This window comes from Macrotis lagotis, chromosome 4 (genome assembly GCF_037893015.1).
Source record: "Macrotis lagotis isolate mMagLag1 chromosome 4, bilby.v1.9.chrom.fasta, whole genome shotgun sequence".
Lineage (NCBI taxonomy): Eukaryota > Metazoa > Chordata > Mammalia > Peramelemorphia > Peramelidae > Macrotis > Macrotis lagotis.
Window position 1 is genome coordinate 93,355,110 of NC_133661.1, and position 24,623 is coordinate 93,379,732.

The 24,623-nt window shown below is 36.2% G+C and overlaps 1 pseudogene; it reads left to right on the forward strand.

Annotated features, from left to right (window-relative positions):
• Nucleotides 1-115: 115 nt before the first annotated feature.
• LOC141522697 (cytochrome c oxidase subunit 5B, mitochondrial pseudogene) lies at nucleotides 116-22,551 on the forward strand (annotated as a pseudogene).
• The last annotated feature ends 2,072 nt before the right edge of the window (nucleotides 22,552-24,623 follow it).

The following is a 24,623-nucleotide window of genomic DNA, read 5'->3' on the forward strand; positions in this document are numbered from 1 at the left end:
ATAGCATTCTTATAGGCATAAATGAGGAACATCAGAAATGGAGCTGATTGGTTGGCGTATTGGGGGGGGGGCCCTTTCCAGTTTTGTTATGCAAAGAACTGGGAATTTCCAGAGAATGGGGAGTTTTGACAGGTGAGTGACACTCAAGGTGTGGAGATTTGCCAGCCACAGGTGACCCGCAGTCCCTGTGACCTATGGAATATGGGTTTTGCTTGTAGTAGAAATGAGGAACTTAGCCTATTAGCTGAACTCTGACAAAAAAGAGAAGGAAGCTAGCTAGAGCCATCATCCTATCAGCCTCCTCGGAATCTCCTATACACTTCTTAACCTGCTATAATTTATGAAAACTGAACTATGTTTGTAATTAAAGAATATGATTAAAAATAAATGATTGATGGAAAATGGAATAATACTTCACAATTTCCCCGCTTGATTCTTGAGATATATATACATATATATCTCACTTGAATTACTTTACATAAAAGCCTAAACTATATTGACAGAAAACATGATCACAAAAACAAGAGTAGGTTAGAAATCATATCATTCAGCATATTCTTCCTGGAGTGCCTCATTTCTAAACCACCACAACTTATTTAGGAATCATATCTGAGCAGCTTTACCACAACAATTAGCACAGAGTTGAACACAGGGAGGGAAGAGTTGAACACAGAGAGGGAGAATGATGATAGTAAGGTAAGGGTCTACTTAAAATGACAAATATTCTACTTTCTTGAAACCAAAAAAATAACAGACTCAAAAAAGCAAAGTGAGAAAGGGTTTGTTGTGGGACCTGATCTTCCTAGTTATGACCCCAAATTAATGAAACAATATGAATGACTAGAAGAAATATCCATCTACCCACAAATTTTTGATTCATCTTTCAGTAATAGGACTAAACTACCTTTGTCTATGAGGAAGGTTTTGTGTGTCAACAATGTGTTCTTATTTTCTATTATTATTTGCAGTAACCAGAAGCACTTGGAAAGGCCCTTCCAAGCAGGTTGAACCTCACTTTGTTGAAAATTTTTACCGTAAAAGTTCAAAAGTCTAGTTTGTACTACAACCCCATGCTGTGGTATTTTTTCAGTCTGCTTTGTAACTCGGATTTAGGAAATAACAGTTGTACATTTCTGAAACAAGTCAAGTTCTCGAACAGCTTCTTTCTTCCAGATCTTTTTCTCAGAACATGTAGAAAGACAATATCAATTCAATATAATTTGCTAGGTGGCACAGTAGATAGAGCACCGGCCTTGTAGTCAGGAGTCCCTGAGTTCAAATCCAGCCTCAGACACTTAATAATTACCTAGCTGTGTGGCCTTGCAAGCCACTTAACCCCATTTGCCTTGCAAAAAAAAAAAAACCCTAACAAAAAAATAAATCATAAGATTTTAAAGCAAAAGGCAATTCATTATTATGATTGTTTAAGACTTCTAATATTCACTTTAATAACTCAATATGTTAACTCTTTCAATGCTGAAAACTTCTTTTTCCTTTAGTTCCCATGCTGATTTTTTTGTGCCAAATTTGGGCCAAAATAAAAATTTCACCAGGGATCAATTATAGTTGCAGTTTGATAGTTTCTTCCTAACTACCCTATAATTCAACAAATAAATAAATAAATAAAAACTAAAACTTGCAGAAAATGTATTTTTTTTCAACATAACATGCTCCTGCACTGAAAGACTTAGCAACAATTTGCAATGTTTAGAAAAATTTCACATCACTGAATATTTTTAAGAGCATATTCTTACAATGTAAAGACTAACAGACTGCCTTCTGTGGGGGAGTAGAGGGAGGGAAGTGAGATGGGGGGAGAATTGTAAAATTCAAAATAAAATAAAAAAACAACCAAAAAATTGTAAAATTCAAAATAAATAAATTTTTAAAAAACAACAAAAATAATTAAGAGAATTCACATTTCTAATTGTACATCTCATTTTTCCAAATTCCATAATACAAGAAAACTAGAAGTCAAAAGAATTTCTTTTGAGTTAGATAAGATCTTAACTTCTTCTTAGATAACAATTCAAGTTATCTTTAACAACTTTTTTTAACTATAAACTCCAATAATTATCATTAACATTAATATAGCATTCATTATGCTAAGCACTTTAGAATCATTTAATTCTGCCAACAATCCTGGAAGATAGGTGTTATTACTTATTATCCTCTTTGCAAATTGAAAAATTGCATATTAAAAAAATTCTCTAATTAATACACTGTAGCCTCAAAACAAAATTGTCAACAAATCAATTTTTGATTTTTAATAATCAGCATCAATAACTAAGCCTCATTTTTCACCAGGGTCCATTGTTTTTTTATTGGCTCATGATTGATTGATGTTGTTTGTCCTTCTTTCACAGAAGACCATGACTTCAGAGAGGTGATGCCATGACATGCATGCTCACATTAAAAAAATTTCATAGTTACATCCCTAAGTCCCCGTAACTACTTCTTCAGTTCTTTGAATCATTGAGAGAGCAAAGTCAATTCCTTTTATTTTTTCTAATTCAATACTGTTAGCTGGCACAGCAGGCTTGCCCCCATCCTGGAATGGTACCGAGACAGTCTCTTCTTAAAGGTCCAGTAGCACCCCTACCAGTCCCTGTTTGTGGCTGGGAATCTTTAAAGGGACTTTGGACAAAGAGGGGTTTGTCAAAATTATTCTATTAACCAATCCCCACTCCCAAGTTGGACATCTTTTAGGAAAATTTCAGTGAAATGAGAAGTATTTATCATGTATCCAAGGTCAGAAATAGCAGATGAGCTAGCTAAAGAGGTAGCCATCTCCCTAGCTTTTGGACTAGGAACAATCAGTGAGAAAATGGATCCATACCCAACAGCATCATAAGGAGGACAAGCTGAGCATAAAGCAAAGAAGACAAAATATCACTAAAGCCCGGGGAAAAGCACCACATCACAACCTGGTACCAATTTTAATGCATTTTTATTTTGAAAGTATATACAATACTTTAAAATTATACTTCAGCCCAGGTTTTCATTAAATAGGACCAATAAATTGTAATACCTTCACTCTTTTTTGTTTCCTTAAGATTTACAAATTCACAGTTCATGCCAATGTCTTTAATGCTTAAAGTTTGGGGTTTTTTTTTTGTTTTGGGGGGGGATTTTAATGCAAGTAAACCTAAATACAATTCATTGAGTGCAAATTGCAAAGTTTAAGGTCCCTCTTAGATCCCTACTGATGACCATGGAGAAAAAATTATCAATCTCTAACTCAAAGATAACCTCTTTCATGATGGAAAAGTATTCATCCAATTGTTTCATGGCCAAGGCCTAACTCTGGCCCAAGAAAATAATAGCTATGGGTATCTTAAAGGTTCTCTGCTTTTCTTCTCACAAAAGGAAGTTATTCCTTTTTTTTAAAACTGTATTTCCCTATATATATATATAAGATGTACCTTAATTTGGGGGTCCAAAATTTGAAAAAAAATTACTAAAGTTATTGAACTCAAGTTTTATTCATCATAAAATTCTTACAGCTCCTCATCACTGTCCAAACTTTCATCCATGAGCTTATCCTCATCTGTGTTTGATGACAAATCTCTGTCTCAGGAGAGGCTCTGACTGTTCTTCTACCTGTGATCTGGTCTGTGGTTGACCACAGGCACTCCCCAAGTAGATCTGGTCCGTGGACACATGCTTAGTCCATTCTGTTTCACGAACACGAAACACCAATTGTGTCCTCCTTTGAAATCAGTTACTTCTTTTTCATCACAATTCTTCTGTCCTGCTGAACCATCTTTGTGGAGAAAGGAATTCTAATGGTCCTTTGCTCTTCAGTTCATCTCTTCAGCTCCCTCTCCAACTCAGGCCATTTGGCTTACTCTCCTCTCAAGGCCTTCTTCTGGCGTCTTCAGTAGGGTTTCTTCTTCCTGTAGCCAGTCTTGGATTGTTTTCTCAGTTGGAGGAAGATCAAACTGGCATTCAGCAGCGTGATTTCCATTGACTTTTGCAAACTGGATGACTTTGAACTTGAATTCAGCACTGTATGAAAATCTTTTCTGAGCCATTTCTGGGTAGAATGTGGCAAAACATAACCTATATACCAGTAACAAATACGAAACAATGAGCTCAAAGACAACAAGCAGGAAAAAACGGGAAATGCAAGGAAAAAATCTACAACCACTGTAGAGACACTCCCAGTTTTTAGATCTCCAATTTTTTTTTTTAGGTTTTTGCAAGGCAATGGGGTTAAGTGGCTTGCCCAAGGCCACACAGCTAGGTAATTATTAAGTGTCTGAGGTCGAATTTGAACTCAGGTATTCCTGACTCCAGGGTCTAACTCTGTTCATTGTGCCACCTAGCCACCCCGACTCCAAATTTTTTGGGGAAAAAAATTCACTTTATACATGGGGAAATACAGTAATTACTTACATTATTATATCCTTAGATTTCAAAGTCTAGATCTTATCTCTCTCTCTCTCTCTATTTAAATTTACAACTTATCAAAAAAAAAAAGGGGGCAGCTAGGTGGCGCAGTGAATAAAGCACCGGCCCTGGAGTCAGGAGTACCTGGGTTCAAATCCAGTCTCAGACACTTAATAATTACCTAGCTGTGTGGCCTTGGGCAAGCCACTTAACCTCATTTGCCTTGCAAAAACCAAAAATAAATAAATGAATGAATGAATAAATAAATTTGCAACTTATGACAGTCTCTTGGTTGAGGGTTCTAACCTAAGATCAATTATTCTTGTTTACTAGTTGTATAGTTTGTATATATTGTTTGTACTTTTATCAACAAAAAGTATAGTTTAGTGATAATATCAAATTTCTGTACCCTAATTTGCTATTTGTATTTACCAATTTAAGGTGCATGTTGCATGTTTTTAAGACAAATACACTTTAATAAAGTTTTCCTCTCCATTCCTTTTCAAGGAAGACAGTTTATGAAATGCTACTTGTTAGAAATAAATGTTAAAAAGAAAAAACAAAGACTCTAGGTTGAATGAAGTAACATAAAAATGTAATGCATTCCTGCACAGAGGATGTGTGTCATCAAAGACAGACAAACACACACAGGAGCAAAAGGTAAGATACTTTCATCTCTATCCCTGAAACTTCAGTTCTTTCCCTCAGGCCTTCAATGATTGGAGAATACAGAGGTCCAAGGGCTATCCTTTCCCACAAGGGTCCCCATTCCTTATCAAACCTCCCTTTTCCCACAGTTTGGTGACCAGGCTCTTTTGCTATTATTTGGATATATAGCACAGACAAGTGAATCTGACACCTAGACTGGTGCCAGTTTATTCATTAATTCATCCAACATTCTAATTTTATGGTTTCTTGCTTTCTAGTTGCAAGTTTACCTATTTCAGATTCCTTTCTTTATGGCTTCCCCCATCCTTCGTGTTATTATACATCAACTTATTTTATCAGTAAGACATAGGCTCCTTTCCTCACTTTCTTATAACTGATGTAGAAATGAAAACTAATCACTTATTACAATCCCTCCTCTTTTTTTAATCCAAAATTTCATTTCTATACCTTTCTTCAATTTCTCAAATTTAGTTAACAATTTTTCACTTTCTTTTTCACATATTATCTTTTTCTTTGTTCTGTATTTCTTCAAGTAGGTAAAGGTTATTCTGCTTATTCTGTTCTGGTAAGGAGCAGGCAACAAACATGAGGTCTATCTATGGGGGGGCAGGGAGGGGAGTGCAATAAGTATAGGCAACACACAGAATCAAGAGGAAAATTACAGAGATTAAAAGGGATAGTTCTCTTTCATCAAAAAACCTGTACAAATAGGTACAAGATAAGCCATAAAATAAACATTTGGTCCAGTTTTTCTTTCTTTTGGAGACATTTGATGTCCTTCTGTATCTTCAGAGCCTGTTCCAAAAGTCCTCTATATTATAAGTGATTTTTCTGGTAAAAGAACTTCTTTTAAAATAACATTTTAATCAGATCAATATTCATATTGTCATCAGTAGAAAATAAAATTCTACAATTTCTTATTTCATGAAAATTTACATTTTGACTTACCCACTGTCATGTTGAAATTTAGTTATAAATAGGAATTAACCTAGTTTTACTTTCAGCATTATCTTATTCCTTGTAATCATCCATTTGAAGAATGTCATTCCACTTAACAAATTAACTTCCATAGAGATCATACTATAGAAGTAAATTCACTGAAGATTGCCAAATTAACTTGATAACCAATTTAGAAAAGAGTATCCAGTAAGCAACTGATAAATAAAACAATTTTAACCTTTTGCTATTATTAAAATAATGACTCAGACATCCTTAACCAAAAAATGAATTTTTCTCTTTAAAATATTTCTAAATAGGTTATTCTTTTGATATACTTTGTTAACTCACACTCCTTTCTTTAAAACAACTCAAAAATTTCTTATTGTTTCACTTATATGTCCCCTTAGCATTAAAAGGAATTCTCATAGGAGCAAATAACTGAGAATAGTGCCAAGGTTTTACACTAACTAATGTACATATAGATATAGATCTATACGTAATTATGATAGTTTCTATACAGAAGACATGTGGATAGCCAAATGCCTTGAACCAGACTTTAAACCTGCCAGATGACATTTTCCAAATGTCACATTTTTAAAACCAAGTCAGAAAGAGTCCAATCTCAGAACTTGTTGAAATATCACTCTTTCAAATCTTATGCCAATGAGCCTGTCACCTGCAGTGTCCAACCCCACATTGGTTTTCTGGCATCAATACCAAATTGCCCCAAAAGCATATCCTTTGCTGATTATATCTGGTTATCTGGTATCAGACACAGAATAATGCAGATTCAACAGCTCCTGAAAGAGCAAACTCCAAATAATCAAAACTTTAAGTGAGTTCAGCTCACAATTTAAATATCAATTGTAATCTCACACAAGAGATTATCACAGAGAAATCTCAAATTACTTTATCTATGTTGCATAGGTGCTTTTATTTCATAACTAAAAACAAAAGATGTGGAATATATAAATACAATTCCAGATTGCATATAGAAACATTCTATATAATTTTCTCTATTAATTGTTTAGTTATTATCCACATTCTAATAATCACAAACAACAAATTATTGCTTCCAGAATTCTTTTTTTTGGGGGGGGGGGGGTTTGCAAGGCAATGGAATTAAGTGACTTGCCCACAGAATCTTTTAAAACAATTAGAACATCTTTAGATGACTTTCAAATAATTTACATATAGTTCCACAGGTGTTCTTAAATTCCAAATGTAACAAACATAAGATACATTAGATTTCAAATAAGATGGCATATGAATTATTTATACTCATTTCATTCTCAAAAGAATGTCATGAACTGCAACAAATTTAGATCAAAATAGCAAGATCCTTTCTACTTGCAATTATTACAGTAACTTTTAAAGCTTTTAATATTAATCCAATGCCACATTGATTCAGTACTATTATCAGCAATACCATCACATTATTACAATGGATTTCCTTACAGATTTGAAAGTTTAGTAGTCTCTATTACTTCTACAAAACATTCCTCTTCTGAAGGTGTTTCTTTAAATAGATCTCTCTTCTTTTTTTGCAACCTTAAAACAGAAATAAATCTTTAAAGTTAGAACTTTTCAAATCTAAACTGGTATAAAATTTAACTTTAATCTCAAATGCTTTTTACCATAAATAACAATTTCATTGGTCTCAGTTTAGGGCTAGATACAGTGGTTGTTCTATCATGAATCTGCAATAAATAATGCACTAATTCATTCATAATAAAAGATTTCACAATTCTAGTTCGAATTTGTCCTGATGTAAAAACCAAATTATGTATTTATTTATTTGTCTTTTGATTTCTTTTTGCAAGGCAATGAGGTAAAATGACTTGCCCAAGACCATACAGTTAGGTAATTATTAAGTGGCTGAGGCTGGACTAACTAAGTGTTCTCACTCTAGGGCTGGTGCTCTATCCACTGAAAATTAAATTATTAAGTATCATTTCTGCATAGAGAGAAATTTGTAGATGTGCAGCAGACCAGGTTCATTGTTTAGAAATTCTGGTTCAAAGTTGACTTATTTACCAGAGCTGGTTAAACTTGCCCAGATTAAATTTATAACAAGGATTACAGAAAAGGGAACTGATTTATTGTCCCTGTCTACCCAACCATTTATTTTATGGTATGACTTCTTAACTTTAGGTAAAGGTGACAAAATCCAGGCAGTTACAAAACAAGCATGGATAAATAGCTAATTAGAAAAAAACATTTTCCACTGATTATTTTTTCTTTTACTTTCTTTCAGCCTATGCTCTATAACATACAAGTTATATAAATATATCTTATACAAATGTCTATTAATTATACATTATATCAAAATGTTAACATTATTTGAAACTTAAAATAAAACTCATTACTAAAAAGTTGTTGGCTTGTACAGTTAAATACATATCCAAATTTCCTGATGGGTCTCTTGTCACCATTAGTATCATAATACATATACTGTTAACAATAACAGCATACAACTTTCTTCAGTCATTCAATTAACAAATATCAAATCCATACATACTCTCCTTTTGTCTTAATGTCACCTAATGTCATTAATTAAATTAAATAAATTATACCAAATCTGGATTTACAACCTGATTTCTAAACTATTCCCTTTTACAAACACTTTGTGGATAAAAGGGAACACCCCGCCCCACAAAATTTCACAAACTGTCTTTCTGACCCAAAGAGACCTAGGGGGTCCCATGTTAAATCTCCAAATTAACATATATATATATATATATATATATATATATATATATATATATATATACACATATATACATATATACACACACACATAAATATGATATATATGTACATATATAGATCATATATCCTTAGATGCAGGTCTTATACAAAGGTTTTTCCCTTTGCAACCTAGATATTCTGCAGCACAGAAAATTCTTATGACCAGATATTTCTAAAAATCCCTTTTTGTGATTATGAGATTTTTTTAAACTTCACTTAGCAGTCTTATAAATTCCAAAGTCATATCCCAAATAGCCTTAAATAATTATCTTTTTTTTTTTAGGTTTTTGCAAGGCAGTGGGGTTTAAGTGGCTTGCCCAAGGCCAGGCAGCTAGGTAATTACAATAATTCTCTTTTCAAAACCAGAAATTTAAAGTTCTTTAATGTCAACTCACGTATTCTTCATTTCATCAATTCAGTTCTAATCTCCCAATGTTCTAGTTGATAAGAGCATTTATACTCATTGGTTTTAACAAATATTTCTTAATATTAGAACATTTACTCTTTAATTTAATTACATGTTATTTTCAGATTACCTTACACAGATGATCAGTTCATATAGAGTTTTGTAACTGAAAAAATAATAATAAGGTTAGCATTAACAGAGCAATTGCTTTTATTAAACATTTCATATTATGGGTTTTTTAATTTTTAACCAATTTGCTACAAAAAATTGCAAAAGTGACAGTATAAAGCTGTCTTAAAATTACTCCAGTCATTTCTAAGAACACATCTCAATTTAGTTCAAATCTGGGTTACACAATCCCAGAAGACATAATTTAAAAAAAAATCTGTAGCAAGTACCACAAGAAATAGCAGGTCTATCTCCTTGTCTGGGTTAGGAGGTTAGCCCAAGTGTGCTGCTGCAGCTCACTACTCTCCAAGTAGCATGCCTAGTAGTTAGTAGTTCCCCTACTAACACACAAAAGTGAGAGCAAGCTTTATCCTATTAGTTCAACTCTACTCCTCCCAGAGTCATTCTTTCCATATTCAGAGATAGCAGCAATCTCTGGAAGGGAAATAATATGCATGAACCTGATGAAGATCAAGCACTAAAAATTCAGCCTGATCAGAAGTCTGAATTACAGGTCTGAGCTGATTGTCACTTCCCTAATTCCTGAATTCTTGTTCAGTCAAGATATGTCATTCACCAGACACTCTGTTTTAGAAATAAGAAAAGAAGCATTGTTCAAGCACATCTATAGAAATAGAACAATTTGCACTTACTTACTGCAACTTTTTTTTCTTACAGTTGCCACTCTTTTTTTCCAATAGGACTGTTTCATACTTTTGGTTGGTAATCCCCTAGTTCTTTGATTTAAAATAGTTCTTGTCTGATGTGGGGTTCTTGCTCCTCCAAAAATTAATTTTCTATTTTCTTCAACTAATATGACAGTAACAGTTCTGTTTGTAATCTTACTCTGACCAGCCTCCTGAAGTTGGGTCTGGTAATTTTGATAAGAAGGCCACTAGCTTTGTTGTCTTCCCCAGGTCTGAGTAAGGACTCCCCTTGTCTATTGTTATAAACAGATGAAATGATTTATCCTGTGAGGGGAGACCTAATAGGAGCGCCTGAGTCAGTACCTCTTTCAATTCTTTAATAGATTCCTTCTCCCCTGAGGTCTATTGGAAAGTATTTGGTTCCTCTCTCAATAATTTGAGATATAATTTCTTAGTCTTCTGGACATAAGAATCACTCTACAACATACAATATCCAATCAGGCCTTAAACTTCCTGACCCCTCCCTTATTCTTTAGAATGGGAAGGTCAATAATTCCTTTAATCCTTTCAAGATTAATTCTCCTCTGCCCTTCACTAATTAGATAGCTTAAGTATTTTATTTTTTTTCTCAGTAAATTGTTATTTTTTATCCTTGTTCCCCTTGGTGGGATTCAAATAAATTAACAACCAGTTTTCTGCCCCAATGACCATTTTAAGTATCCAAAAAATATACCAAATGGTAGTTTAATATTTTATGCATTTAATACTCAAATAAGAATAATAAAAGAGGAACACAAAACTAGATTATGTTACATTACTCATAGCAAGCAATTGTATCCTTATGGAACAAAAACAGTCAGGTGACCACAGCAGCATATAGAACCACAACAAACAGAACCAAAACTCAGTCTACCTATCTCAATTCTTTTTTCTTCTACTTCCATGACTTACTTCTAAAAGGGGTCATAAGATAACCCTTGAAATCTATATTTCTGTTAGTTCATTATGTCCCAGCTTCCAGTTGGTTTCTCTGTTCAGGAAATACCAACACATTCATAATATCTCGGGGGAATTTGGGGCATAACAATTTTTTCATATTCTTGTCTTGTACAAGTTGTATCTTCCTTTCTATCCAGAACTATCTGAGTAACTTTCACATTGGGGTTTCCTCATTATCCCTTGAAGTCCCACTTTAGATTTACTAAAGCTCCTAACTTTTCGATTTATCTTCACCTTTCCTCTCTCTTCCTGCCACTGGTTCTATTTTCTTAACAAATGGTCAGCAACAAGAAAAGAGAGGGAGGAAGCAGATCATGCTGACCTTGAACCAGAGCTGAACACAGAAATGTAACAAGCAGCTGGAAAAAAAGCCAATCTAGTCCCAGAGGTGGGTCAAAGATACATAATTTAAGCCCACACATAAAAATATATCTCATCCATCTATCTTCTGGCCCCTAGTACATTTACTATTATTCCAATAACCTTCCAATGAGATTTTTCCACAGGAGTATCTCCCAGGGACTCCTCCCCTTTCTAGGTTCCTTGATTTTCCTTATTTTCCTATCTTGCCTATTTTGTCAGAGACTCCCCAGAGTGTGGTCTTGTGTCCTTTCCCTGATTTTTCAAATAGCAAAAGTTGTGATGCAATCCACCCCCATGCATTCACAGTCTCTGCCTGCAAGATGTCACTAAGAAGATAGTATTTATTAAGTCAAAAATTTTCTTTTCTTGCTGATGTATACGGACTCATATAGTGATTGAAGGCCACAATTCCCTCACAGTTAGTTCATTCACCCCTTTTTCCCAAAGAGAAAGTCTCCGAGTCTGCAGTGGAATGGGGAAGGTGCATACCCAGGATCCACAAACTGATGAACTCAGCAGGGGCACCCTCCATCCTTCAGTGATGGATACTCTCCCCTCTAATGCTGTAGATCCCAAATGAGCTCCCATAATTGTTATATATATATATATATATATATATATATATATATATATATATGTATATATATGTATACATATATATATATATATCATAATTGTTATAAATAAATCTTAATGAAAAAGGTTAAAAACATCACTTACACAAAAATATTCAGAGCAGCCCTGTTTGTGGTGGCAAAGAATTGGAAATTGAGTAAATTCCATCAATTGGGGAATGGCTTAATAACCTGTGGTATATGTATGTAATGGAATATCATTGTTCTATTAGAAACTTAGGAGGGATGGGAATTCAGGGAAGCCTGGAAAGATTTGCATGAACTGACACTGAGAGAGATATGAGCAGAACCAGAAGAACATTATACACTCTAGCAGCAACATGGGGGTGATGATCAACCTTGATGGACTTGCTCATTCCATCAGTGCAACAATCAGGCACAATTTTGGGGGTTATCTATGATAAAGAATACCATCTATATTCAGAGAAAGATTTGTGGAGTTTGAACAAAGACCAAAGACAAAGACTATTACCTTTAACTTTTAAAAAAGTTATCTTATTATATAATTTTGCTATCTCTTATACTTTATTTTTCTTCCTTAAGGATATGATTTCTCTCTCATCACATTCAATTTAGATCAACGTATATCGTGGAAACAACGTAAAGACTAACAGACTGCCTTCTGTGGGGGTGGGGGAAGGGAATTGAGATTAGGGGAAAAATTGTAAAATTCAAAATTAATTAATTAATTAATTTTAAAAAAAGAAAGAATTTTTAAAGGAAAAATAATGACTCCAAGGTAAGTGAATTAACTTAAAATGAAATATATTCCTGCAGAAAGGATGTATGTCATCCAAGATAGACACACAGAGAAGTAAAAAGGAAGCAATTTTTATCTCTGCCCCTGAAACTTCAATTCCCTCCCTCAGATTTTCATTGGTTTAGGATGACTGAGGTCCAATGCCTATTCAAAGTGCCTGATTCTCTCCAGATGATATGATCCCCATTCCTTAGCAAACCTCCCCTTCCCCACAATTTGGTAACCAGCCCCTCAGGCTCTTCTGCCCTTATTTGAATGTATAACATAGACATGTGAATCTGACATCTAGACTGGTGGCAGTTTTTGATTTCTTGCTTTCCTATTTGTAATTTTACCTACTTCTTATCGGTAGAAGCAGATTCCTTTCTTTATGGCTTCCCCCCATCCTTACTGTTCTACATCAGCTTATTTTAGAGTTTTCACCATCTTCCCTAGCTGTTTATCTGTAAGTCATAGACTCCTTTCCTCAGTTTCTCATCTGATGTAGAAATGAAAACTAATCACTTTTTATATGCTTTTCTAGTGAGAAAACTATTATTGAAAACTTCCCAAAAGTAGGGATGTTTTGGCCTTAAGGAAGAACAAAAGCCAAATTAGGTTAAAAGCATATTTATTGATAGTTTCTTAAGTCTCAGTCTTCAGCTAGCCTGCAGACCCTGGGTGATACTTCCCAAAGTTGGGCTTTTACTCTTGACTTTAAACATTACTATCCATTGGGAGGTATGATATGATCCCATATCTCATCTTCGGCTCATCCAATCAAAGAAGAATTTAGGAGAGGGGGCAAGGTGCTTAAGAAAGAAGAGAACCCTCCCCCTCAAGAGGTAGGATGGGGGTGGGGGAGAAGTATTCCAGTAAGGACCTCTAGGGACTATTTATGATATTAGAAGGTAAGCCTTTTGTCTTGCCCGTCTGCTCTACCCTCTTCAAATGCTAATTATCTTAATTACCAAGGAGTGCTTGACTAGACCTTACCCACACTGTTTCCTAATTTGATCCAAAGGAAGTTTTTATGAAATAAGGGAATTTCCAGTGACTTGTTATAGATATATATGTTTAACTCATTTATCTTTGACATTAGACTCTTTAATAAAGGATACAAAAAGATTTTAAAAGAGAAATAACCACTTTACATTTTGAAAAGCCTTTTCTTTCCAAGGGGATAAATTTTTGATTTTTTTTTATTTTGGTAATTAAGTCAATTAGCATTTGAAGTATGCAGTGAGGCACAAGTAAGAAATATGTGTGACAAAATTTAACTCACAACTCCTGCTCTGGAAGGCCTTTTACTGAAGAGACTTCATACAGAATAACTCTTGCTGTTCATCTGTCTTTCTGCAAGAGGACCAATGGCATCTTGAATTGTGATTTCTTGACTTGTGTTTGAATTGGATATGCATGAGACAGACCTATACAAAGTTATCTCCTTTAAAGTTCCTTGTGATGAATTGTGTTTCAATTGGATATGAGTGAGACAGCTGCACATAATTATCTTCTTTAAAAATCCTTGAAAGCTGGGACTGGTTTGGCTGGGTTTGGTTTTTGTCTTTATTTGTATCTCCAGCTACCTTTTAGGTACTTAGATAAATGCTTGCTGAAATGACTGCCTCTCTCTACTCCATTTCCTTAACACTTTTCCTAACCTCCCCTCCTACTATAATCAGTGGGGAGACCTTGAAGACTTTAGATTAAGAGAGCTACTGGGGCAGCTAGGTGGCGCAGTGAATAGAGCACGGGCCTTGGAGTCAGGAGTACCTGGGTTCAAATTCGACCTCAGACACTTAATAATTACCTAGTTGTGTGGCCTTGGGCAAGCCACTTAACCCCATTTCCTTGAAAATCTAAAAAAAAAAAAAGAGAAAGAGAGAGCTGCTGATCCTTCCTTTGGGAGGGAAGGGAGTACAGCCAAAGGAATAAAAGCAGTAAATGTCTAATTGCCACTCTTAGAGCTGTGACCCAGAGGTCAACTCTACCTATGGTGATACTGAAGACAAGATAGTCCATTTCTAGAAGAGGAGTTGGGAGAGGATTATATTTATTGTAAAAAACAGAGTCCTAGGATGGAGAAAGGCTATTTCTTTCTTAATGAATCAAAAGTAGAGTAAATGAGGATATAGACAGATTATTTTACTGTATTATCTCTATCTAAATTTGAAAGTTCACTACTTGGTCACCACTGTGCAGGAGGTTCTGTTCCAACTCTATTCTGTTCTTAAGATCATTTCTAAGGAAATTTGCTTCTAATGAGAGAGGTTATGCTCAACTCATTAATTTTCCTCACGCCCACCCTCCATGGCTTGGAAGGTGATGATTTTATTTATAGTTTATGAACTGAGGCATCCACTAAAAAGAAAGAGTAAAAAATAAGTACTCAAGATGAAGGGACAGGATGAAAGGAGAGAGAGAGAATAAATGGGGGGGGGATAGAATGGGGGGTAATGCAGTTAACCATGATAACTAGGAAAACAATACTGAAACAAGTTTTTCTGATAAAGACTTTATTTCAGGGGCAGTTAGGTGGTACAGTGGATAAAGCATGGGCCCTGGAGTCAGGAGTATCTGGGTTCAAATCCAGTCTCAGACATTTAATAATTGCTTAGATGTGTGGCCTTGGGCAAGCCACTTAACCCTGTTTGCCTTGCAAAAAAAAATAGTAATAATTGTTGGTATGGCCAGGTGGCACAATGGACAGAGCACCCAGCCCTGGAGCCATGAGCACCCGAGCCCACATCCGGCCCCGTACACCCAACAATCACCCAGCCCTGTGACATGCAAGCCACCCCAACCCCGCTGCCCTGCAAAAACCAAAAAAAGAAAAAGACCCAAAATAAAATAAAATAGTAATAATAGTAGGGGTGGCTGAGTGGCGGACAGAGCATTGGCCCTTGAGCCAAGAGCACTCAGGTCCAAATTTGGCCTCAGACACCCAACGATCACCCTGCTATGTGGCCCCAGGCAGGCCATTTTCCCTACACTGCCCCAAAATAATAATAATAAAAAATGTGCTTGAGTCTTTGTTCCAACACGAACAACTCTGTCGTGGGTGGATCACATTCTTTATGATAATTCCATCACCAAAGTTACTTCCATATTTTTCCACCATTGCCATTGCTGATTGCAACTCCTTCCTTTCGTATTTCCCCACTACCATGTACTATATTTTCTCTCTCCTTTCACTCTGACTCTGCTGTAGGGTAGCTGAATGGCACAGCAGACAGATCCCTGGCCTGGGTCCAAGAGGCCCCAAGCCCCCCTACCACCCCTTAGGCGAAGCATCCACCTGGCCCTGTGGTCCTGGACAGGCCATCCAATCCCAGCCCCTTGCAAGAAGTAAAAAAGAAAATGTGTTATATCTGACCACTCTCCCCCTATGGTCCATCCTCTCTTCCATCATTCACATCACCCCCCCCTTCCCCCTGTCCCTCCCCTCTCCTTCTTACTCCAGATGCCTATACCCCATTGAGTATATATGCTGTTTCCTCTCCTAGCCACCTCTGATGAGAGTGAAGATTCCCTCATTCCCTCTTGTCTTCCCCCCTTCCATATCATTGCAATAGCTCATTGTAATAAAGAAAAATCTTATTATATGAAATATCTTGGCCTATTCCCCTTCTCCTTTTTCTTTCTCCCATTACATTTCCCTTTTTTCTATTGACTCTTTTTACACCATATTTTATCTTCAAATTCAGCTTTCTCCTGTGCTTCAACTATAAAAGCTCCTTCTACCTGCTCTATTAACTGAGAAGGTTCATATGAGTATTATCAGTGTCATCGATCGGTTTCATTATCAGTGTCATATCACTGTCATTCTATGCAGGAATACATGCAGTTCATCATCATTAAGTCCCTCATATTTTCCCCCTTCTCCTTCAATCTCTATGCTTTACCTGAGTCCTGTATTTGAAGAACAAACCTTCTATTCAGCTCTGGCCATTCTAACAGGAACATTTGAAATTCCCCTGGTTCATTGAAAGTCCATCTTTTTCCCCTGGAAGAGGACATTCATTTTTGCTGGGTAGTTGATTCTCGTTTGCATTCCAAGATCTTTTGCCTTCCGATATAGTATATTCCAAGCCCTATAAGCTTCCAATGTAGTTGCTGCTAAGTCCTGTGTGATCCAAACTGCAGCTCCACAATATTTGAATTGTATCCTTATGTCTGCTTGTAATATTTTCTCTTTGACTTGGGAGTTCTGGAATTTGCCTATAATATTCCTAGGGGTTGGTTTTTTTGGGATCTCTTTCTCGGGGAGATCGGTGGATTCTCTCCATTTCTATTTTGCCCTCTGCTTCTAGGATATCAGGGAAATTTTCCTGTAATAATTCTTTGAAAATGATGTCAAGGCTCTTTTCCTGATCATGACTTTCAGGTATTCCAATAATTTTTAAATTATCTTTCCTAAATCTGTTTTCCATATCAGTTGTTTTTTCAATGAGATATTTCACATTTTGTTCTAATTTTTCATTTTTTTGGTTTTGAAGTATTGATTCCTGATTTCTGGTAAATTCATCAATCTCCCTGAGTTCTATTCTTTGTCTGAAGGATTTGTTTTCCTCAGAGAGTTTTCTTATCTCTTTTTTTCCATCTGGCCAATTTTGCTTTTTAAAGCATTCTTCTCCTCAATAACTTTTTGAACTGTTTTATCCATTTGACTTAAGCTGGTTTTTAGCATGCTATTTTCTTCAGCATTTTTTGGATTTCCTTGACTAAGCTGCTGACTTCATTTTCATGTTTTTCCTGCATCTCTCTCCTTTCTTTTCCCCAGTTTTTCTTCTAACTCCCTCATTTGATTTTCAAAGTCTTTTTAAAGCTCTGTCATAGCCTGAGCCCAATTTCTGGTTTTTTTGGAGTCTTTAGATGCAGGAGCTTGTGCTTCTTCATCTTCAGACTGAGTGTTTTCATCCTTCTTGTGCTCATATGAAAAATATTTCTCAATGGTGTTCATCTTTTTTCTCTGCTTGCTCATTTTCCCAGCCTGAGCCTGTTTTGGGGGTGCTTCCTGAGCTTTTGGGACACTCCCACAAGGATCTCAGTGTGTGAGGCTCTGTCCTCCCTCCTGGTCTGTGAATGACCATATGCACCCCCCTCTCTGCCACAGGTTGAGGTGGGGGGGCCCTGCTGTTCTATGGGGGGGCCCCTAGACTGCAATTAGGATATGAATGTATTCAGAGCCCCAGAGTCCTGTTCCTAGGGCAGAGTTCTGCAGTCTCTCTCTCTTCACTCCCCTCCCTAGGTTCAATGGGCTCATGCCCTGGGGGCTCCTGCTTACAGGTTCCACCTGCTTCTGTTCCTGGATCTGGAATGTAGTGACCATACTGCTTGCTGTGTGCCCTGAGGGCTGGGCTTCACATGCTCGCTCTGGCAGAGGTCCCCCCCACTGTTCCCCCAATTTGTCTCTGGTGCTCCCGGGGGCATAGGTCAGGAAACTCCCCCGCTGCTGTGAGCCGCAGCTCCCAGCTTCCTGGGGCTGCCTCCGGGAGGCTGAAGTTCTTTCTCTCTGGCAGGCCACCCCTCCAACCCCGGGGAGCAGAGCCTTTCTGCTCTTTTCCAGGTTACCTTGAGTAGAACTGCCTCATTGGGTCCCTCTGTGGGTTCTGTCTCTTGAAAATTTCGTTAGAGTCCTAAGTTTTGAAGATTTATGAGAGAGCGCCCAAGTCACCATCTTGGCTCTGTCCCTATAGCAACTCTTTTCTGATGTCAAGAAACTAAAAATTCAGGGGATACCCATAAGTTAGGGAATTGTAACATGTGATTATGATGGAATATTATTCTTCTATAAGAAATGATGAGCAGGATGCTCTCAGTAAAACCTGGAAAGACTTACAGGAACAGATGCAATGGAAAAATGTAATAGCAATATTGTAGAATGAGCAGCTGTGAATAATTTAACTTTTCTCAACAATGCTGTGATCCAAGACAACTCTGAAGACTTATGGTAATGAATACTATCCATTTCCAAAGATAGAGCTGGTGGTTTCTGAATACAGTTTGAATCATACTTTTTTTTTAACTTTGTTTTTCTTAAGGGTTCTTTTGGGGGGGAGCTGTGTTTACTTTCACAACATGACTATTATGGTAATGTTTTGCATGATTACACATTTTTAATCTATATGAAATAACTTGCTTTCTCAATGAGAGGGAATATGGTAGGAAGAAGGGAGAAAATTCAGAATTCATTAAAAATGAATGTTAAAACTTGTTTTTTCATGTAACTGGGGAAATATTAAATAAAATAAAGTTTTAAAAGAAAGTTCTCAAGGTTCTTTTTTTTAATCTAAATAGAAAATTTATTCCTATACATCAAACTATTGTTAAACATAAATCATTCACAAGCATGAGTTTGACAGATCAAACAAACCAGTATTAAAAAACTTAACTATTACTGATGAGGGGGAAATTGGTGGTAGTCACAAAAATGAGGATTCTTTTGAGCTGAAAAGCTCAAGATTAACCTTGGAGTTGGGAAAGCTCAGGATTCTTTATTTTACAAGACTGCAAAGTTCACAAATTAAACTTTTTCCTCTAGAGAAAATAAGCTGCTTGAGGACAGGCTGAATAACAAAGGTCTAGGTGAGAGTTCCTGATGGAAAGGGAGAAAGGAAAGCAGCCCTAATTGTATATTGGGCTTAGTCTCTAGTCAGGCCTCAAAGGTAGTTTAGGCCAGTCTTATCCAAGTCCTGGGCAGGGAAAAGTCAGGGATAAGTGGGTAAAAGGGGAATCCCAACCCGCTACTTGATTGAGGTCAGGTGCCCATTCTGAGAGGCAAGAGATTGGAGGAAGTGGTACAAGAAAAAGCTGGAGTTGCTCTTAACAATGAAGTTATTTTGAACAATAGCTGGGAATTTATGTCTGATTAGGACCCCTGCTGCTGATCAGACAGACATAGATAACAATTTCTTAATATTAAAAGTAGATAGATATTTCCCCTTCTACATTACCAAAATTTACTGAGAGACTGATAATTAAATTTCACCAGAACTTAAAGCTGTATACAGGCCAGTTAATTAGACATCTCACATTTCACCATGGTACTGCATGGTACATACGGCTTGAGCCAATCCAGTAGTTGGTGGTCCACTTCTCCATTGAAGAAGCTTTACCTGCCATCATCCCACTCTTCCTTTCATTGGAGGTCCAAACAATCTCAAACTCCCAAGTTTATCTGACAGCCTGGATACCTCATGCTGAGAACTGTGTTTAGTTGCTTATTCAGGAAAGGAAGACCCAAAAGGAAAATACTGTTCAGTCCTAAGTCCAAGCTTATCTAGTAGAGTTTGATCTTCCTGTGGGTCTAGAGATACGGTGGGGAGAGGGTAGAAAAAGGGTACCACAAGTCTCTCCAGCTCTCTATACAGAGAGCAAAAACACAGACTATTAGCCACTCAGAAGAGTGACAGTCAAACACATTTGGAATTTATCACTTCAAGCTTAAATACAAAATCCTTTCTGACCTGGGTCATCTCATGATCGCAAACTACTTCTAAAAATTCATATGGTCCTGGAAACCAGGACTGGCAACTTTGAGCATGTTCCATTGTTCCATCAGTACAGTAGGCCAAAGAGGACAAGGGAGACAAGGTTGGAGAACAAAATAGATTTGACTTGATCTATAATAATGGTCTAATTCAGGGGAGGAGAATCTTTTTTTCTGCCAAGGGCCATTTGTGTACTTATGGTGTTATTTATAATATTATTTGAGGGTTCTACAAAATTATCAGCTTAAAAATCCTAACCCTAAAAAGCTCCTAGATTTATTGAATTTTGAATCCTAGCACTAGACCAAATGATTTTGCAGACCTTATACAATCTGCTGGCAGATGTTCCCTGTCCTTGATCTATTTAATTTATAATTGGTTGAGTTTTCCATGATATTTTGAGGTTGGCATTGGTATTGCAAGATTTATCCTGTCTTTTCTACAATAGACAGCAATATTTTAATGTATGATTCTATTCATATAATTCTAGGTCATGTCTTACTAGATATTCAATGGGTACTAAATTTCTGAAGCTGGTAATGATGTGTACAGTCTCTACCAGTTACTTGGAAAATCCCCATGTCTAGATTCTTTCTAAGTCACTTAATGAAACTGCTAGGTGGTGCTGTGGAGATAGTTCTGGATCTGAAGTCAGGAAGATCAGAGTTTAAGTCCTGACTTAGACACCCACTATCTGTATAATCCTGGACAAGTCACTTATCTTCTGACTGCTTCAGTTTTTCTCAGTCATAAATTGGGGTTAATAGTAGAGTTGTTGTCAGTATCAAACAACATAATATTTGTATAAAGTACCCACCAGTTTCTGGCAACTATCTATAAAACCATGCATACCCTTTTGACCCAGCAATATCATGACTAGGTCTGTATTCCAAAGAGATAAAAACGCAAAATGGAAAAGCACCTTTATGTACAAAAAAAAAAATTTTATAGCCACTTTTTTGCATGAAGGCTGAGATTGAGATGTTCATCAATTGGGGGAATGGTTAAACTAGTTATTGCATGTGACTGAGTTGAAATAATATTGTGCTTTAAGAAATGATGAACAGGATACTCTCAGAAAATTCAGGAAAGACTCACATGAACTGACGTTAAGTGAAGGGAGCAGAACCAGGAGAACATTGTACACAGAAATAGCAACATTGTATGATGATCAACTGTGAAGGATTTAGCTATTCTCAGCAGTACAGAGATCCGAAGGATTTAAGATGAAAATGTCACTCGTCTCCAGAGAAAGAACTGATGGAGTCTGAATGAAAATTAAAGTATGCTTTTTCTTTATTTTTCTTGTAGATTTTTTTTATCTGTTTAACAACATGGCTAACATGGAAATTTTTTTTTATGACGGTATACCTATATCAAATTCCTTGCCTTCTCAATGAGAAGGGTGGGGAAGGGGAGTGAGGGGAAAAAAATTTGGAACGGAAAAATTTTTAAAAAACAAATGCTAAAAATTGTTTTTACGTGTAATTGGGGAAAAACATTAAATTATAAAATAAATAAACCTCTAAGAAAGAGAGATTTAGACTTCATGGACAACCCTATTGGATACACTCTGAGTTCTAGTTTAGTCTGCTGTCAATTAAAAAATTTACCATGTAGCAAATCAATAGGATGGCTGCAGTCAGAGGATACCTACCTTGAAGAGGGCAGAACTCTTTCTATTAGAAAAACCTAGAATCCAATTTAGCATATCTCCAGTGAGATTTGTACCAGGCAGAGCTTATTATATATATTATAAGGACAGGACCTTAACTGGACAATTCCTTTTCCTACCCCTCTGTTTTCCTCTCCACTCCCAGTCCCCATTACACATGATTCCAACTACATAGTATATAATCAACCTAAAATATTGTAAGCTACTAACATCAAACACAGAAACCTAAGGAGGGCTTAGCATTTCCCAGATAACACATCTTTTAAAAAAATATTGTGTTAGTCGTGATGGCTTCAAGGTTATGTGGGGCGCTGGGGTGCTGGTGGTCCAGGCCTTGAGGGTCTCTGGCCCAGCCCAGGCAGGCGTGTGCTCGATGTTGAGCAAAGGAAGTATCCCTTCTGATGAGGAGCAGACTACTGGCCTGGTGAGAGAGATTATAATGGCTGCCAGGAATGATTTGGATCCATACAATATTCTAGCCCCAAAGGCAGCTCCAGGAACTAAGGAGGAGCAAAACCTGGTCCCTTCCATCACTGACGAGCGAATAGTGAAGTATCTGTGAAGAGGACAACAGTGCAGTCATCTGGTTCTGGCTTCACAAAGGCGAGACACCTTGTTGCCCTAACTGAAACTCACTATAAGCTGGTACCTCACCAATTGAGCCACTGAGCCCCAGGACTGGTTACTTGAAATATGTATTATTTTCTTCCCTTCAATAAAAGGCTAGCCATTTCCCTGGCTCTCCCATAAAAAAAAATATTGTGTTATATAGTTTAAAGAACACTTTATATATAACAATCCCATGGTGCAAGTTATTAAAAGTATCATTCCTGTTTTTCAGTTGAAGAAGATGGAGTGAGTTATCTAAGGTCATCCTTCTATCAAGAGGTAGAGTCATATGTTAAAAGCTTGCTCATCTGATTCCAAGGCCAGTATTCTTAATTTTATTCCTTCTTTTGCTCAGCTTTATTTTTTTTCCAAGTAGAGGCATGAGCAAATTAAAACAAGCAGACCCTAAAAGAAATCCCTTGATATGTTTCTACATACCCTGGCAAAACAAATTCTTCTGAAAATGTAGACAACATACTTATATAACTTGGACTAATATGTTATTTAGTACTACCAGCTCCTTGGTAAGGAGTAAGGGCTAGGCAAGTTGCCTAAATATTTTTCATGCTCCATAAATATTTTCTGATATCAAATTGGATGTACTATATGAAGGTTCAATACCTCTAGCAGATAGCAGGGCACAGGAACATCATTTTTAAACTTGGAGAATAAATTTCAAAGTTTGCATAGAGCTCATACATGACTTGTACCAACTATGCCCTTGAGTACTGAAAAATGCATAATAAATAGTATAAAATAAATAGCATAAAAATAATAAACAGAGAACAATTTTCCTATCTGATATCAAAAAGTTGCCAGGCTTATATATAATAAACTTAAAAACTTTAATTATTTGGACAATGTTATTTATATCTATAGCTCTCTTTTGAGTGCCCATAGGGGTTCAGAGAACATACCAAATATCATCTCATCCTCATTGTATTCAAAAAGTGAATTATCTTCCCCACAAACTTGTTCTTTATAATTTGTCTCTCTTCCCAGAAAGACTCTTACTTTTCATAAAACTTGAAGACCATGCATATAAACCTTTAGGGTTTACCAAACATATATCTCATTGTACTCACAATAATCACATATAATGTATTATCTCAGTTTTACTAAAGAGGAAACTGAGGCTCAGAGAGAATCCCACCTTTTAGTGGAAATCTTTTCCAATTTCCCATAATGCTAGTGTCTTCCCTCAATTGATTGTTTCTCATTTGTTCTACATATGACTTTTTTGTACATAATTGTTTGCCTAGTCTTTCTTATCAAACAGTTCCTTGAGAACAGGAATTGTTTTTTGCTTTTTTTTGTATGCCTAGTACTTAATATATAGTGCCTGGCATAGAGGTACTCAATAAATGTTTATTGACTGACTAACACAATCAGTATATGATAGGGATAATTTTAAACTCATATCTTCCTGATTTCAAGTCTGTCATTCTATACTACTCTTTCATCCTCTAAATTGAGGAAATAACAAAATTCAGTTAATATTTACTTTGAAATATCTTTCATACCTATCCTTCATCATCTTTTCTACTTTTACTATCTTAATTCATACCCTTATTACAACATTCCAGGATTCCTGCAATAGCCAACTTGTTTATTTTTTAGTTTATGAAACAGAGTTTTAGATTCAGAAGGGAGTTTTGCCTTAAGTTATGTTTTTCTTCTTTTGTGGATTCCCCCCCACCCAACTCCCTTTTACCTATACAGACATTATCCATTACTCAAGAATCAGATCAAATTTTGTTCCTCCATTAGGTCTCTCTTGATTTATTATGTGGTTATCACAATACCTTAGGTACAAGTAATGAGGGGCCTATCTTATGTGATTATTATAAGTACAATGAGATATGGTGGCAATGAGAACAGAGAAGAGATGTCAGATGTGAGAGAGATTAGGAAGGTATTGAATTTGAGAGACTGGCTAAATGATAGTGCCACTGATGGCAAACCAGAAGAGAATACAGTGGTTGGTTGTATTTGAAAAGATAATGCATTCATTTTGAAACAGATTGGGTGTGAGATGCCAGTAGGAATTTTGAGATTATATTTTATTTTAATACTCTCATTTGACATAGTCAAACCTTATTTATTCTTTTATTTGTGTCATAAGAATATAT